This window comes from Penaeus chinensis, chromosome 41 (assembly GCF_019202785.1).
Source record: "Penaeus chinensis breed Huanghai No. 1 chromosome 41, ASM1920278v2, whole genome shotgun sequence".
NCBI classification, from domain to species: Eukaryota; Metazoa; Arthropoda; class Malacostraca; order Decapoda; family Penaeidae; genus Penaeus; species Penaeus chinensis.
This window is the reverse complement of record NC_061859.1, coordinates 3,440,630-3,455,629: the sequence shown is the minus strand read 5'-3', so window position 1 is coordinate 3,455,629 and position 15,000 is coordinate 3,440,630. Positions and strand designations below refer to the sequence as shown.

The 15,000-nt window shown below is 43.0% G+C and overlaps 1 protein-coding gene across 1 annotated transcript in view; it reads left to right on the top strand.

Moving 5' to 3' along the window:
* The first annotated feature begins 105 nt into the window (after positions 1–105).
* LOC125047686 (cadherin-89D-like) overlaps positions 106–15,000 on the top strand; it is an 81,328-nt gene continuing 66,433 nt past the window's right edge. Inside the window, exon 1 of the mRNA XM_047646044.1 lies at positions 106–291. The gene's annotated coding sequence lies outside the window, so the exon portion shown is untranslated. The remainder of the gene's footprint in view (positions 292–15,000) is intronic.

The following is a 15,000-nucleotide window of genomic DNA, read 5'->3' as shown; positions in this document are numbered from 1 at the left end:
CATCAACACCCAATTCCATTTTGAAATAATCACAATTACCATACATATAAAATACATCTTATTTAATAACTGTATATTTTATAAACAAATTTAAATTCCAGACCAGGAAATCATTATTATTATTAGCATGTCTACACGACTGGAAATATGAACAAAACTCTATATGCGATCCTATAGTTCGGACAGAAACTCTCGTTGTGTGTTTTTATTTATGAGGAAATAAGTATTTGCGATACAGAAAATACTTTGAAAACTCGTGATCACATCTTCCATGTTCTGACAGACGAGCCGGTAAGTAAATTATTTTTTATTTTATTGAAACGTTTGCATGTGTGTGCGTGCGCGCGCGTGTATGTGTACGGAAATTATTATTTGTTTTATTAGTAAATATGTGTGTGTGTATCTGTGTGGTGTGAATGCATGTCTATCTATATGAAGTGCGTATATGTGTATGGTCTGTATGTATATCATAGAAATACGCATGTGATGTATATTTCCTTGTTTATCAGCATCATTTTATTACTTTGTTAAATACGGAGAATAGGGAAGTATTTATATTTATATTTAAATATGTTTTGTTCATGTGTGCACATACAAACACATACTAAAATACACACACACACACACACGCACGCACGCACGCACGCACGCACGCACGCACGCACGCACACATACCCACACGCGCACACACACACACACACACACACACACACACACACACACACACACACACACACACACACACACACACACACACACACACACACAGAGGAAGAAACACGGAGGAACAGCGGGCGGGCGCGCGTGCCGCGTGGCCTGGTCTCAGTGCCAACGGTGTGCCTTGCTACACCTGTGCACACGTAATCTTCACAGGTGTGTTCGCACTTACCTTCAGGGCGTGCGAGTGCTAAGAATACACGAGTACACGGGCTATTAGTCAAGTGTCTTACGTGTATTAATGGTATATTTGCAGAGTATTGATCCGTTTTCTGCCGTCTAATTATACGATATTATCGTGTACCGTTACTGAATTATATTCTTTCGTTCATTATACTTTAAGTTACCGATGATAAACTTCGATAACAGATTTTGAAAATTTAATTCGGTCGGTTAGAATAACGAGGTCTGTTGACGCGTTGAAATCACCAGGTGTTTTGACTCACGGGTATGAGTTGGCTGTGAATCACGGTTTTGATTATAATTAGAGTTTTATATTTAGCTCAAGCTGATGAGGAACTGAGATGAGATTGACTCATAAGGTTGAGTTCGTCATGGGGCCCGACTCGAAGGAAATGGGTGGGGGGGGGGGGGGGAGTCTGAGTCATGAGGGTGAAGTTGATAAAGTTGTGAAGTTTTGTGGGGGTTTGTGTTCGTGTATGGAATGTATGTGCTTAACACGAAATGTATGCGTGCGGTGTGTGTGTATGTGTGTGTGCGTGTGTGTGTACGATATGTAGCTAGGTATATACCGGTTTATTTGTACAGTACAAATCGAGTTCGATAGATGCACAATATACACGAATATCGCGCACACCAAGCAATCGCTTTTTATCAAATATAAGACGAAATTTCATGAACACGCAGTTGGATGTTTTGCTTTGTGTCAGCGAGATCTTTGGTTTCGCTGCTGTTTACTTCGTTACCATGGCAACCGCTCGCCAGCTCATCCTCGCCGCATTATTTATAATCCGTCCTTATTACATAGGCTTATCTATCACATACACATCTGAAAGTATATAATATACCATTTGGATTTTCATTAAAAAGAATAATAGTTAGATTGTGACAAGAATGATAATAATAGGAGTAAAAATAGTAATACTAGTAATAATGATATACAGGTAATATACCAAGATCAAGACGGAATTACCTAAAAACATCCAACTAAATATATCAATAAACCATAAAAAAAACAATAAAAAATAAGAAATTAAATAATACAACAATAAAACTAAAATAAATTCAAGTATAAAGACCAGCTCCAGACGAACCATAATTGCTACTTTCAATTCACTCGGCATTTAGCGATCAATATAATTACCCGGTTGGTAACGCACGCTTTCGCTATACCGGCGTAATCCCGTAATAACAGATGGAAAGATGGAAATAGAGAGAGAGAGAAAAAGAGTTACTTGCCTTTTAGCTAATGGGTTTTTCTTGAGCGATTGTTGACAGCGACACACTTGATACGCCCACTTGTGACGGGAGAAAGGGGAAGGAGGGGAGAGTGGGAGGAAGGAGGGGAGGAGTGGGAGGAGGAGGGGAGGGGTGGGAGAAAGGGGAAGGAGGGGAGAGTGGGAGGAGGGAAGGAAGGACGAGGGGAGGAGTGGGGGAAAGGAAGGACGAGGGGAGGAGTGGGAGAAAGGGAGGAGGAGGAGGGGGAAGTGGGAGGAAGGAAGGAGGAGGAGAGGAGTGGGGGGAAGGAAGGAGTGGAGGAGGGGGAGATTGGGAGGAAGGAGGAAGGGAGGAAGGAGAAAAGATTAGGAGGGGAAGGGACAGAGGTAAGGAGGATAGGGGAGGAAGGAGGGAGGGGGAGGTGGGGAAAGAGGGGGGAGGGAGAGAATGGGAGGAAGGAAGGAGAGAGGAGGGAGGAAATATTAGGAGGGGGAGACACAGGGGGAAGCGGGGAGAGGTTAAAGGTGGATAGGGGAGGAGGGGGAAGTTGAAGAAGTGAAAAAGGGGGAAGAAAAAAGGGAAGGGAAATGGAAGAGGGGAGACGTAGGAACCAAAGGGGAAGAAAATTAGGAGAAGGTAAAGGGTAGACAAGAAATGGAAGGGGAGAGGGGAACCTAAGAAAAGTTAAATAAAAGAGGCGGAAGAGAATCAAGGTATTGGAGAAAAGGGAGAAAAAAAGAGATGAGGAAGGAAGACGATGGAGGAAAGAGGGGGATAAGAGTTAAAAAATAAAAAAAAAAACAGAAAAAAAAGAAATAGAGGGAAGGGAGAAAGAGGAAGAAAATGGAATAAAAACATTGAAAAAAAAAACTGCACGAACGTAAAAGTAGCATATATATATATATTTATATATATTAATAACCATACAACATACTTAATATGCTTACTATTCTTAATTACCATCACACACATTATCGCTACCATTATCAGAATCATCATTATGACCACACTTTCCACAAAGAAAATGAAAGAGAAAGAAAAACAAAAAAAATAACAAAAGACGTGCGAGTGATGCGAAAATGTGACAGTCATCAGAGTGTAAACAGACAGTCAGACAGACATCGTAAACAGCGAATGGGGGAAGAGGAGGAAAGTGATAAAAAGAAGGACCTTGAACATAACAAATTAACACGCGCGTCGACCGTAAGGCAGATTGGCATGTTGATGGGGACCGAAGAGAGGGGGAAAGTGGGAAAGGAAAGAAAAGGGAGGGAGAGAGAAGGGAAGGGGGAGGGAAGGGAAGGGGAAGGGAGGGAGAGAGGAGGAGGGGGGAAAGTGAGATTAAGAAGGAAATATATATGAGAGGGAGAATGGGGAATGAGAAGGCGAGGGAGGGAGGGTGGGAGAAAGTGAGAAGGGAGTCGAATACGGGAGGAAGAGAAGAGAGAGAAGAGGAGAGGGAGACAGAGGGAAATGGAATAACAATCCATGAAGAAAACAGGAAGTACAAAGAGAAGAGGAGACAGACAGAGAGAGAGAGAGAGAGAGAGAGAGAGAGAGAGGAAGAACAGAAAGAACAGAAAGATGACGGAGATGAGTCAACCGATAAAAAGACCGAATGTAGGGAAGCAGAAGGGACGTGAATACAAGGGGAGAGAGGGAGGGAGAGAAAGGAAGGGATGGGGGGGGGCGAGATAAATATTGCATAGATTAGTGGCATTTGCCTCCCCCTTCGCCCACCTTCTTAGTGATTGTGGCTGATGGATGGTCCGGTTTTGACGAGTGATTGTGTTGTTGTGATGTGAAGTTGTAGATATAGAAAGAATTCGTTTTGTGGTTTAATTTGGATGGTTTGTAAATGGACTTAGAGTATAGGACGGGTAAAGTGTGAGAGATAGAAAGGTAAATCAATACTAAAAAGGGGAGAGGGAGAGACAGACAGACAGAAAGAGGGAGACAGAAACAGAGGGAGAGGTAGATAGACAGAGGAAAACACCAATCAGCAAACATCTACAACACCCAATCGAGAGTGAGAAGCTAATCTCAAAATTTCTTTCCTTTTTTATAATTATATTTTCCTGTCACCGCCGCTATCACATAGTTTCCTGTCCTTTATAAGCTATCGAGAAGGGGAGGGGGAGAGGTGGGGTTGGGGGGGGGAGAGGGCAGTGAGGTAAAGGTGGGGGGAGGGGGACAAGGAGATGGGGAGGGGGTTCAGCAGGTGAACGTGCGGTTCGGGGGGGGGGGCGAGGAAGGGGGAGATGGAGAATGGGTCGATAACTTGGTCGATAAATTGCCTACAACCAGGTACAAGAGTGATCGAATTTCCCTTAACGTGTGTAAGATAGGTACAAAAAATTACGCTTATATTATAAAATGTTTTTGTTTTTTCTCTCTTTGTTATTGATAATTCGAGAGATGTAAATTATTATTATCATTATAGCTACTGGAAGGGAAACTTTATAGAAATAGGAGCACGGAGGGACAAATAAACGGAAACGAAAATTGAACGAGTAAACATAGACACCTCTGTACAAGCCCCCCACCCCTCCCAACCCCCTTCCCCATTCCCCTACCCACTCGTACCCCCCCCCCCCATATCCCTCACCTGGCGCATTGATCACAAAAGTCGTGGATCAAAGTCGGGCGGTTTTGTTCTAAAAATAACGAGAACAAATTTGGCGGGAAAATCGTGTCGTTTTGGCGGGAAATATAACCTGTTATTTCATTATTAAGCTGCGTTTGTCTTCGTATCGGGGCGGGTTTATTGATAACTGTATGTGGTTTTCTGTTCTTTTATTTATATAAATAGATGTGAGAACGCTGTTTGTGGCGGAGAAAATGTGACGTGTATTTTTCCTATACTAATTGTGAATGATGACATATATCTTAAATTTTATTTTAGACTGCAGTCACATTCGCGTTTTATATATTTCAATAATATTTTTTACCTGCCTGTAGTCACCCTCATACATTCATATCCACGAACTATCCATCCTAATTTGCATATAAACACACATACATTTCTTTGCACTAACGATCCCTGAAAACTTTCCTTATATACGCATGTGCTCCTTCGCCTCCCCCCCCCCTTCCCCCTCCCACACACTCCTCCAGGTCCTCACAGGATGCTGACTGTCTCCTTCACCCTTCCTTTAACCAGCAATCTCACGGGCAATTTACTTGACCTACAAGTCTGAGGTCGAGTGTGACCACGTGGCTGAATGGGGGGGGGGGGGGTGATGTCGTTGGTTGGTGGTCGTGGATAGCTGAAGTGTTGTATGTGTACGTGGATGTAGATATAGATTATTCGCAGGTACATACATACTCATACTTACAAACATATATATATTGTTTTCCTTTATATATATTATATATGTATTTACAACGGCATATATATATACATACATATATATATATATATATATATATATATATATATATATATATATATAGAGAGAGAGAGAGAGAGAGAGAGAGAGAGAGTGGTGTGAATGTGTGTGAACACACATTCACACAACATACCAGCAAACACACTCACTCCTACATACCAAACAACAATTTATTCAGTGACTCAAAGACACTGAGAAAGACAGAGACAGACAGACAAAGGTAAAGAAATAAACGGAAAGAGAGAGGATGTAGGATGTCGGTGGCCACGCCCCGTTTTCTTTGTGAGGACAGAGGAAATAGGGGGGGACTCCTGCAGACGTGGTCATCTCCTAGGGAAGTTACGGTACTATTGTGACTGTTTCGGATTACTAACGTCGTGAATATTGTAGTAGGAAGGACAATATAAAATGCGGAATGCGTTGTATGATGTGTATTATATACTTTGTGATATACCCCGGAGGTTGTGTTGTATTATAGTACCAAAGAATTTTCTCTATATGTTCTTAATATGAAACGCGTCTCTATTTCCTTTTTTATCCAATAAAATCAGTAATTCACCGTCACCATTAGTGCTAAGGAAGTTTACTGACCTCAGCACCATAGTGACCTCCCCCCCCACCCCCCCCTCAAAAACTTCTATTTTCTTTCCCATACATCCTGCCACGCCTCTTTTGACCCCCCCCCCCCCCCCTCTCCCCGCCCTTTCAATCTCTCCTCTTTGGATTTCCTTCTCTCTGTCCTCCCACACCCTAACACTTTTATCTTCCCCTAATTTCTCGCGTTTTTCCTAGACCCTCTTTCTCCACAGTTTTCTTTTATCTCATTTCTTTATCTTTCCCCTTCTTTGTTCTAAGCCTCCTTCTTCTCCTCCTCCTGCTCCCCCACCTTCATTTCTTCCCCCTTCTCCTTAATCTCTTACTTTCCCCCTCCTTCCCCGTTTCCTTCCTTCCCTTCCTCGCACCCTCACTCCTCTACCCCTTCCTCCTCCTCCTCCTCCCCCTCCTCCTCCTCCTCCTCCTCCACCTCCTTCTCTTTCTCCTCCTCCTTTTCCTCCTCTTCCTCCACCTCCTTCTCTATCTCCTCCTCTTCCTCCACCTCCTTCTCTTTCTCCTTCTCTTCCTCCTCCTCCTCCTTCTTTTCCTTCTCTGTCTCCCCCTCTCCCCCCTCTCCGTTGCCACCCTTCACCCCCCGGCCTCCCTCTTGCTGGGTATCATCTGTTGTCAAAGTTTCCGTCACCTGTTAAAATGTCTCCACTTTCTCACTCTCGTTGCTGTGGGGATATTTTCGCGTCTTAAAATGCTGTTGTCTGAGGCTTATGTTTTACCTGTTTGTTAGCGGAGAAATTGGATAATTTTGAGTTTTTTTCTTCTGGTATTTGCGTTGGTTAAGAAAAATATGTTCTTTTATTTTTATAGAGATACGGCTCGTGGTCTCATTACGTTCTTTGGGTAATTAGCGTTAATTCAGACTTCGTAATGAGTAGGGAAATTATATAAATTATCCGGCATAACCTTGTACGAAAAAAGGAAACAATAGAATTCAGAAGCCTCATTGTTCGCTATTACTATGGTCATTAAATAACTGCCTAATGTTAGCACTTTTGTTAATGAACGAAATGAATACAGGTTTTGTGAAACAACGTGTTCGCAGTATATTGTGATTCGTATTGTGGTTGTAAATTATTGATAAATTATGTTTTTAATGACAGCAGAAGAGCGGTCATTTTGGCGCGGGAAGTGAACAGCTGATCAATAGGGGCGAGTTGCCAGTTGCTCTTTTATGTCGGGTGTTTATATTATTTGATGTAAATGCATTTTTTTTCTTTCTGTGGAGTTTATTTTTTAAGCGAGGATTTTTTTTATTTCATCATCCATTTCTATTTTCGCTTTCAATTTTATTTAATGGGATGTCCGAAGACCATTGAGGTTTGAATTTAAAGGAAGGATTGTCTACCGGAAGTAACGGCCGCGAGGTATGGCCGAGGGGGAAGTGGGCTTTGGGGAGAGGGCAGTGGGAGGGGGGGAGGGGGAGGATGCTGGTATTGGGTGAGGTGACTGAGGGGGGGAGTGGGGGGAGGGCAGGGTGACCAAGGGGAGGATGGGGGAGGGGATGGTGACCGAGGGGGTAGTTGGTTATGGTCAGAGGAGGGGGGGGGATGCTAGTGTAGGATGGGTGACTGAGGGATAGGAAAGGGTGGGGCTCGAAGGAGAAGGGTGGATGGGAGGGCTAGGAGGAGGGGGGGGGGTAGTCACGGGAAGTCCTGACAGTTGACCAAAAGTGTGGGGGGGGGGGGGGAATCTGTTTTAGTTTCCCTTGCATTTCTAAATATATTCCATGAACTAATTCTAAAAGATAAGAACAAATATTTTTGACCAAATGTTGACCGAAAAAGGGGGGGGGGGGATCTGTTATAGTTTCCTTTGCATTTCTAAATATATTCCCTAAACTAATTCTAAAAGATAAGAAAAAAATATTTTTGAGGAGCTTAGATAACTTTGGAACTATCAAGTGTGACCAAATCTGTTCTGCCTTTTCAGAAATGACATGATTTACGTTTTTTTCCATATGTCGTAAATTTAATCTTGAAATAAAAAGAAAATCTAGATCAAGTTTTCTTCTTTTTTTTTCTGCACCAGACGATTTTTAAAAAATAATTACTGATTTCGTTTGGGATATTTTTTGCATGGTACTGGTAATGCTAGTAATGATAATACTAAGAGTAATGGTAATAATAATAATGATGAGACTAATAGTAATAACAACACCAACAATAACATAAATATATAGTTTTTTTTTTTTTTCTTTTTTCGGCATATAATTTTCACTTCCTTTTCGAGTTTATTTCATTTCCTCTTTCAGTCTCCTTTCTTTTTTTTCGGTCTTATGAATTCATTCGCTCTGCTTTTCCTTACGAATTACACGATGATCTTACGCTATAAGCCCTTCATTACCCTAGACAAGATGACGGATGGATATGAAAGTCGACATTAACGAAAAAAAAGATATGTATATAATAGAGAAAGTTCTTTTTTGCCAAGTCATTCGTAGCAGATGCGTAATGCCTTGTTTTGACACTGTTTATGACGTCATGTGCACTAGGTTCAAGGAAATCGTTAGTGGAATAAAAAGCGTTTTTGGGAATTATTCCTAAGGAGAATGATGAAGATAATTCCGTTTGGTTTATATATTTTAAAGGACGGAGGTAGGTTAAATTAATGAATGAATACATCATTATCTATTTAGCTATTTATCTGTGTCCATAGTTTTTATCCCTATACACATGTACACGGTATATTAAGAAAAAAAACATATGTTAAGTTTACGTTTTGTAGACTTTGTGTGTTGAGTATCGCTAAGCCGCACTGCCTCCGCTGAGTATTATTGTTATTAGTTGTTATTGTGACGTTTCTGTTATCATTTTTATTACTGTTATTATTACCATCATTATTGTTATTACTACAACTAGTGCATCTGCTACTGCTTCTACTACTACTACCACTACTACAGCAACAACAACTACTATTAATAGTAATACTACTACTACTACCACTACTACTAATATTAATACTAATACTACCACTACTAAAACTACTACCACTACTACTACTACTACTAGTACTACTACTACTACCACTACCACTACCACTACCACTACTAATAGTACTACTACTAGTAATACTACTACTACCACTACTACTAATAGTAATATTACTACTACTGCTGCAACTGCTACCACGATTACTACTACTACTACCACCACCACCAGTACTACTACTACTACTGCCATTTACTTTCTTATGGGTTCCTTTTTTTCTCTAACGATCAATAATCTTATCCTTCCAGTCATTCAAACGCTTAAATAATAAACTATTGCGGCGGAGGAGATTATTGACTTCCGATGAAGAAATGGATTTTCTTTTTCTTTGCCTTTTCTTCATCATCATCTCCTCCTCTTCCTTCTTCTTAGCCTTCTTTTTTCTCCTTCTCTTTTTTCTTTTCCTTCTTCTTCTCCTTTTTTTTTTTTTTTTTTTTTTTTTTTTTACTTCTTCTTTTCCTTCTTTTCCTTATTTTCCTTCTCCTTCTCCTTTTCCTTCTCCTTCTTATTTTCTTTCTCCTTCTCCTTCTCCTTCTTTTCCGTCTTCTTCTTCTACCTCCTCTTCTCATATTTTTTTTCTTCAATATCCTCCCCCGCAAGGATAATGGGAGAAACAGACGTATGTTATCCAGAGTGAAGGCTGAAGCACCGAAAGGGCGTTGGGTTTGTAGTCATGCGGATGTTGGTGCGTACATATGTATGTATTTATGTGTATGTATATGTGTACATACGTTTATGAATAAATAAATATATATATATGTGTGTGTGTGTGTGTGTGTGTGTGTGCTTGTGAGTATGTATATGCATAAATTTATATATTTTTATATGTATATTTATTTAAATCTATCTGTGTTTGTATGTATATTTTCTCTGTATGAATGTGCATACACGCGCACACACACACACACACACACACACACACACACACACACACACACACACACACACACACACACACACACACTCACACACTCACACACTCACACACTCACACACTCACACACTCACACACTCACACACACACACACACACACACACACTCACACTCACACACACTCACACACACTCACACATATATACTCTCTCTCTCTCTCTCCCTCTCCCTCTCCCTCTCTCTCTCTCTCTCTCTCTCTCTCTCTCTCTCTCTCTCTCTCTCTCTCTCTCTCTCTCTTCCTCCCTTTCTCTCTCTCTCTCTCTTCCTCCCTTTCTCTCCCTCCTTCCCTCCCTCCCCCTTCCTCCTTTCATCCCCTCATTCTAGGCCTAGTAATGGAATCTGATCTTTATGCAGTTGTCACGGGACGAAAGATGTAAAGAAAGAGAAAGGTGGGGGCGGGGGCGGAGACGGGGAAAGGGAGAGGGGGGTAAGGACATACACGCGCCGGAAACCTTCGCTTAACCTTCTCGCTGTCGCTTCGTCAGACGAGGAAGCTTCGGCGGGGTTTCCAGGCTTCCTTTGTACCCTTCGACGGGAAGCCACCTGCAGGACGGGGACGGGGAGGAGAGGGAGGGAGGGAGGGAAGGGATAGGAGGAGAGGAGGGGGAGGGAGGGAGGGAAGGGTAGGGTAGGGTAGGGTAGGGTAGGGTTAGAAGATAGGGGGAGAAAGAGGGAGGAAATGAGGAAAGGGAAGGCATAGGAAATAGGAGTAGGAAGACGGAGGGAAGGAAGGGTTACGAAATAGGAGGAAAGGGAAGGAGGGAAGGGATAGGGATAAGAGGAGAGAAGGGGGAGGAGGAGGAGAGGGAGGGAGGGAAGAATGGAACGGGTTAAGAGGAAGGAGGGTAGAGGGGGGAAGGGGTTAGGAGGTAGGAGAAGAGAAGGGGAAGGGAGAAGGAAAGGGAAAGGTAGGGATAGGGATAGAGAAGAGTAGAAGAGGGATAGGCCAACGGGTGGAACAAAGAAGGCAGGGGAGAGAGAGAGAGAGAGAGAGAGAGAGAGAGAGAGAGAGAGAGAGAGAGAGAGAGAGAGAGAGAGAGAGAGAGAGAGAGAGAGAGAGAAGGAGAGAGAGAGAGAGAGAAGGGGAGAAGGAACAGGAAATGGGAAGGAGGGGAAGAGCATGGGCAGGAGATGTGCACTATTTCGCTGCAAGGAAGGTGAGGCTGTTTCCGGCGGCGAGTAATTGGTTCGGAGTGCAAGGAGTTTGGGCGAAACGCGCTGCGACGCGCGATTCAATATGGCGTCGCGTGGGGGGGGGGGGGGGGGGGGGGACTCGTGTATTTGTGTGTATGTGTGCGTGCGTGCGTTTGGGGAGGGAGGGTGTGTGTGTGTGTGTGTGTGTGTGTGTGTGTGTGTGTGTGTGTGTGTGTGTGTGTGTGTGTGTGCTGTTGCAGGCACATTGGATTTGATATGCTCGATATAAGAGAATACATTTTATATGCACTAAAAACAATATTAATGGAAGAATTAAGTAAGAAAACAAAGGATGACAAGAGAGAGAGCGATAAGATATGATACGATTTTTTATGTCTGACAGACTCATAACTCCAGCAAATATTCGGTAAAGTTTTTTATACATTGATACCCCTAAAACGAGTGAGAAATTCAAACTTATAGGTAAACTCTTGCCTCTGGTAGCTTCAGAAAAGAATCAGGCATCAAAATACTTACCAAGCTTTACTAAAAAAAAAAAAAAAAAAAAAAAAAAAAAATCAGAAAAAAAATCAGAAAAAAATCAGAAAAAAAATGTTTTGAAACGTATTATATGGCAAAACCTCACGAATGCAAGAATGTGTGTTCATGACGATTCGTTTTTTCGGCACCAAGAGTCATTCGTGTCGTCACAGAAAACGAAAATCCGCAACCGTGGTCGTTTTGCCGTTTTGCGGCGCTGGTCTGAAAGCGAGTTGGTTGATTGCTAGTGTAAAATGGGGGGTGGGGAGGTCAAGTTGGTTGATGGTTTATATAAAAGGGGGGGGAGAAGGGTGAAGGGGAAAGTTGGGTTCCTCGAGATGTCTGTTTTTTTTTTTTCGTTTTTTTTTTTTTTTCTTTTCTTTTCTTTTTCCCTCTCCCTCTCTCTCTCTCGTTCTCTGTTTCTTTCCCTTACTCTTTATTACTCCTCCTCCTCTTTTTCCCACCAGTTCTTCTTATCTCTTCTTTTCTTAGTTTCCACGTTTGCATAATTGTAAGCATCCTTTCAGCATCTTAGCAATTGCAGCTCATCCCATCTTCAAGGCATATATAGGTATGTCAGTCTGTTGCATCAACAATGCATTGCAACATATTGTTCAATGATCTAGCTCTTTGTGTGTTGCAGACCCATCGTGCATTAAGCTTTGCCATCGCCAAGCTAAATGCAACATTGCCATGACACTGTTAACTTTGCAATCACCATCCCCATTCTTAAATGTTATTGATGTCATCAGTAATAGCATTTCTCTTTAAAAAAATAAATATATTACTATCATTAACAACCATAATCCAAATACAATCGTTACCCATACTAAGAAATACAAAATCAACAGCAACAGTAGAGTAAACACACCGGAAACGACAATATAAAGAATGAAATATTCGTTGAAAATAACCATCACCATCATTACGACTCTTCCCAAGGCACAAGCGATCTGTCTTCACACGCCTGTTAGATGAGGCAGCCCCACACAACGGGACCTTATTTAAGCATGAACATTTTATCGTTGGATGCCTTCGTTTCAGCGTACTCGGAGGCGGGGTTGTTGGTCGCGAGCTGTGGAGGTGGTTGTTCTGTGTGGAGGTTGTGGTTGGTTGTTCCGGGGGTGGGTGGGGGGGGGTAGGTGGTGTGGCTGGTTGGGGGTAAATGGTTGTTTGGGTTAGGATTTTTTTTTTTTCGTGTTTTTTGTTTGTGGATTATGTTAGTTTCTCATTCTATCTCTTTCTCTTGCTTTCTTTTCTCTGTCTCTCTCTCTCTTGCTTTCTTCTCTCTCTCTCTCTCTCTCTCTCTCTATCTCTCTATCTCTCTCTCTCTCCCTCTCTCCCTCCCTTAAATTCTATTGAAGCTGATTTAATCTGTCTATCTGGTATGTCTGTCTGTCAAAAGAACTGGCAACCCATTTTCTCCTTCGCTCTGTGCACATGTTATTCACCGAAATGTTTGCAACAAATAAGGATCTTTACAAATATAGACACATTCACACTATTGATCAATCTTCTTTCACTGACTTACAAATATAAGCATTGTAGTTTTGTCTAGGAATCATCTCTCTCTCTTCTCTCTCTCTCCTCTCTCTCTCTCTCTCTCTCTCTCTCTCTCTCTCTCTCTCTCTCTCTCTCTCTCTCTCTCTCTCTCTCTCTCTCTCTCTCTCTCTCTCTCTCAGTCACCCATCCGAAGAGTGATTTCAACGCGTGTGTAGGAGGCGATCCACAGCTGATCGAGGCGCGTAGGCTGTCGACACGCGCGGCTACGGTGCTTTACACGAGCTATTGAAGGATGTGGCGCAAGACAGCTACCTGGTTTTGTTAGATTTGTTTAGCAAATGAGTCCAGAGTCGGAAGAAGGAAAGATTTGTTTTTTCATGAATATATAGACAATGTATATGTATAAAGTATATGGGTGTGTGAGAGAGATAGATGGAGAGAGAGAGAGAGAGAGAGAGAGAGAGAGAGAGAGAGAGAGAGAGAGAGAGAGAGAGAGAGAGAGCGTGTGTCTGGAGAGGCAGACAGACAAACAAACAGACAGACCGAGACAGAAAGAGAGAAGGCAGTCAGTCATTCTAAAGACTATGGTTTTCGCAATATATAAGTTCTTAGATATGTTTTCCCTAGTAACGAGTGTGAGTCAGAGATGTCACGGCATGACTTTGCGTAGGGGATTTATGACAGCGTGCTTGAGGCCGGTGCTTGCGTGCGCTGCTTCTCGGAGGACAAGCATTTCTTAAGGGTTTCCGCAGTATGAATTCCTCTTGGTTTCTCTGTCTCGAGAGGCGTGGTTTGTGTGTATATTTTTTCGGTATGTGGTAGCAGCAATATATTTTCTCTCTCTCTCTCTCTCTCTCTCTCTCTCTCTCTCTCTCTTACTGTGTCCTACTCTCTTTTCTCTTTCTCTTCTCCCTCTCTCTCTCTCTCTCCTTTCCCCCTCTTTCCCTCTCACTCCTTTCTCACTTCTCTCCATCTCTTCCTTCCTCACTCTCCTCTCTTCCCTTCCTTCCTCCCTCCTCCCTCTCACTCCTTTCTTCCTCCCTCCTTCCTCCCTCCACCATCCCTCTCCCTCCCTCCCTCCCTCTCCCCCTCCCTCCCTCCCTCGTTTCACACCGCCGGGCTCCACCACCCCCCAGCGCGTGTCCAAACAAGAGCATAGCAAATGTTTAACCCGAAGCCGTTCTCGCCCGCGCTTCTCGAGTCAACACGACGAGACGTGAGGTTGGGCGTCTCGAGACTCTCACTTGAGGAATACTTTTACTTGAGAGCTGAAGGGAGAAGGAATATGATCGTGTTAATTGTGAAAGTGTCTTGTTTGCTGATGCAGATTAAAAGGTAGGGGGGGGGGGGATCAGGTAAGAGGTGTTGTTTGTACACGCACGCATACACACTCAAGCGCGCGCGCACACACACACACACACGTACACACACACACACACACACACACACACGTTGAGACAGACAGACAGAATCAGAGACAAACAGACAGAGAAACTAGAAACAGACAGACAGACAGAGAGAGAGAACCAGAAACAGACAGACAGACAGAGAGAGAGAACCAGAAACAGACAGACAGACAGAGAGAGAGAGAACCAGAAACAGACAGACAGAGAGAGAGAACCAGAAACAGACAGACAGACAGAGAGAACCAGAGACACACAGACAGAAGAGAGAGGCCATAATGCAAAGTCAGATAGAAAGAGCCTAGCTAACCCGATCACCGCGAGCGCGTGTTGAGTCAACGGCACACCACGGGCGGGTGCACTCAGCAACCTCACGGGCGGCG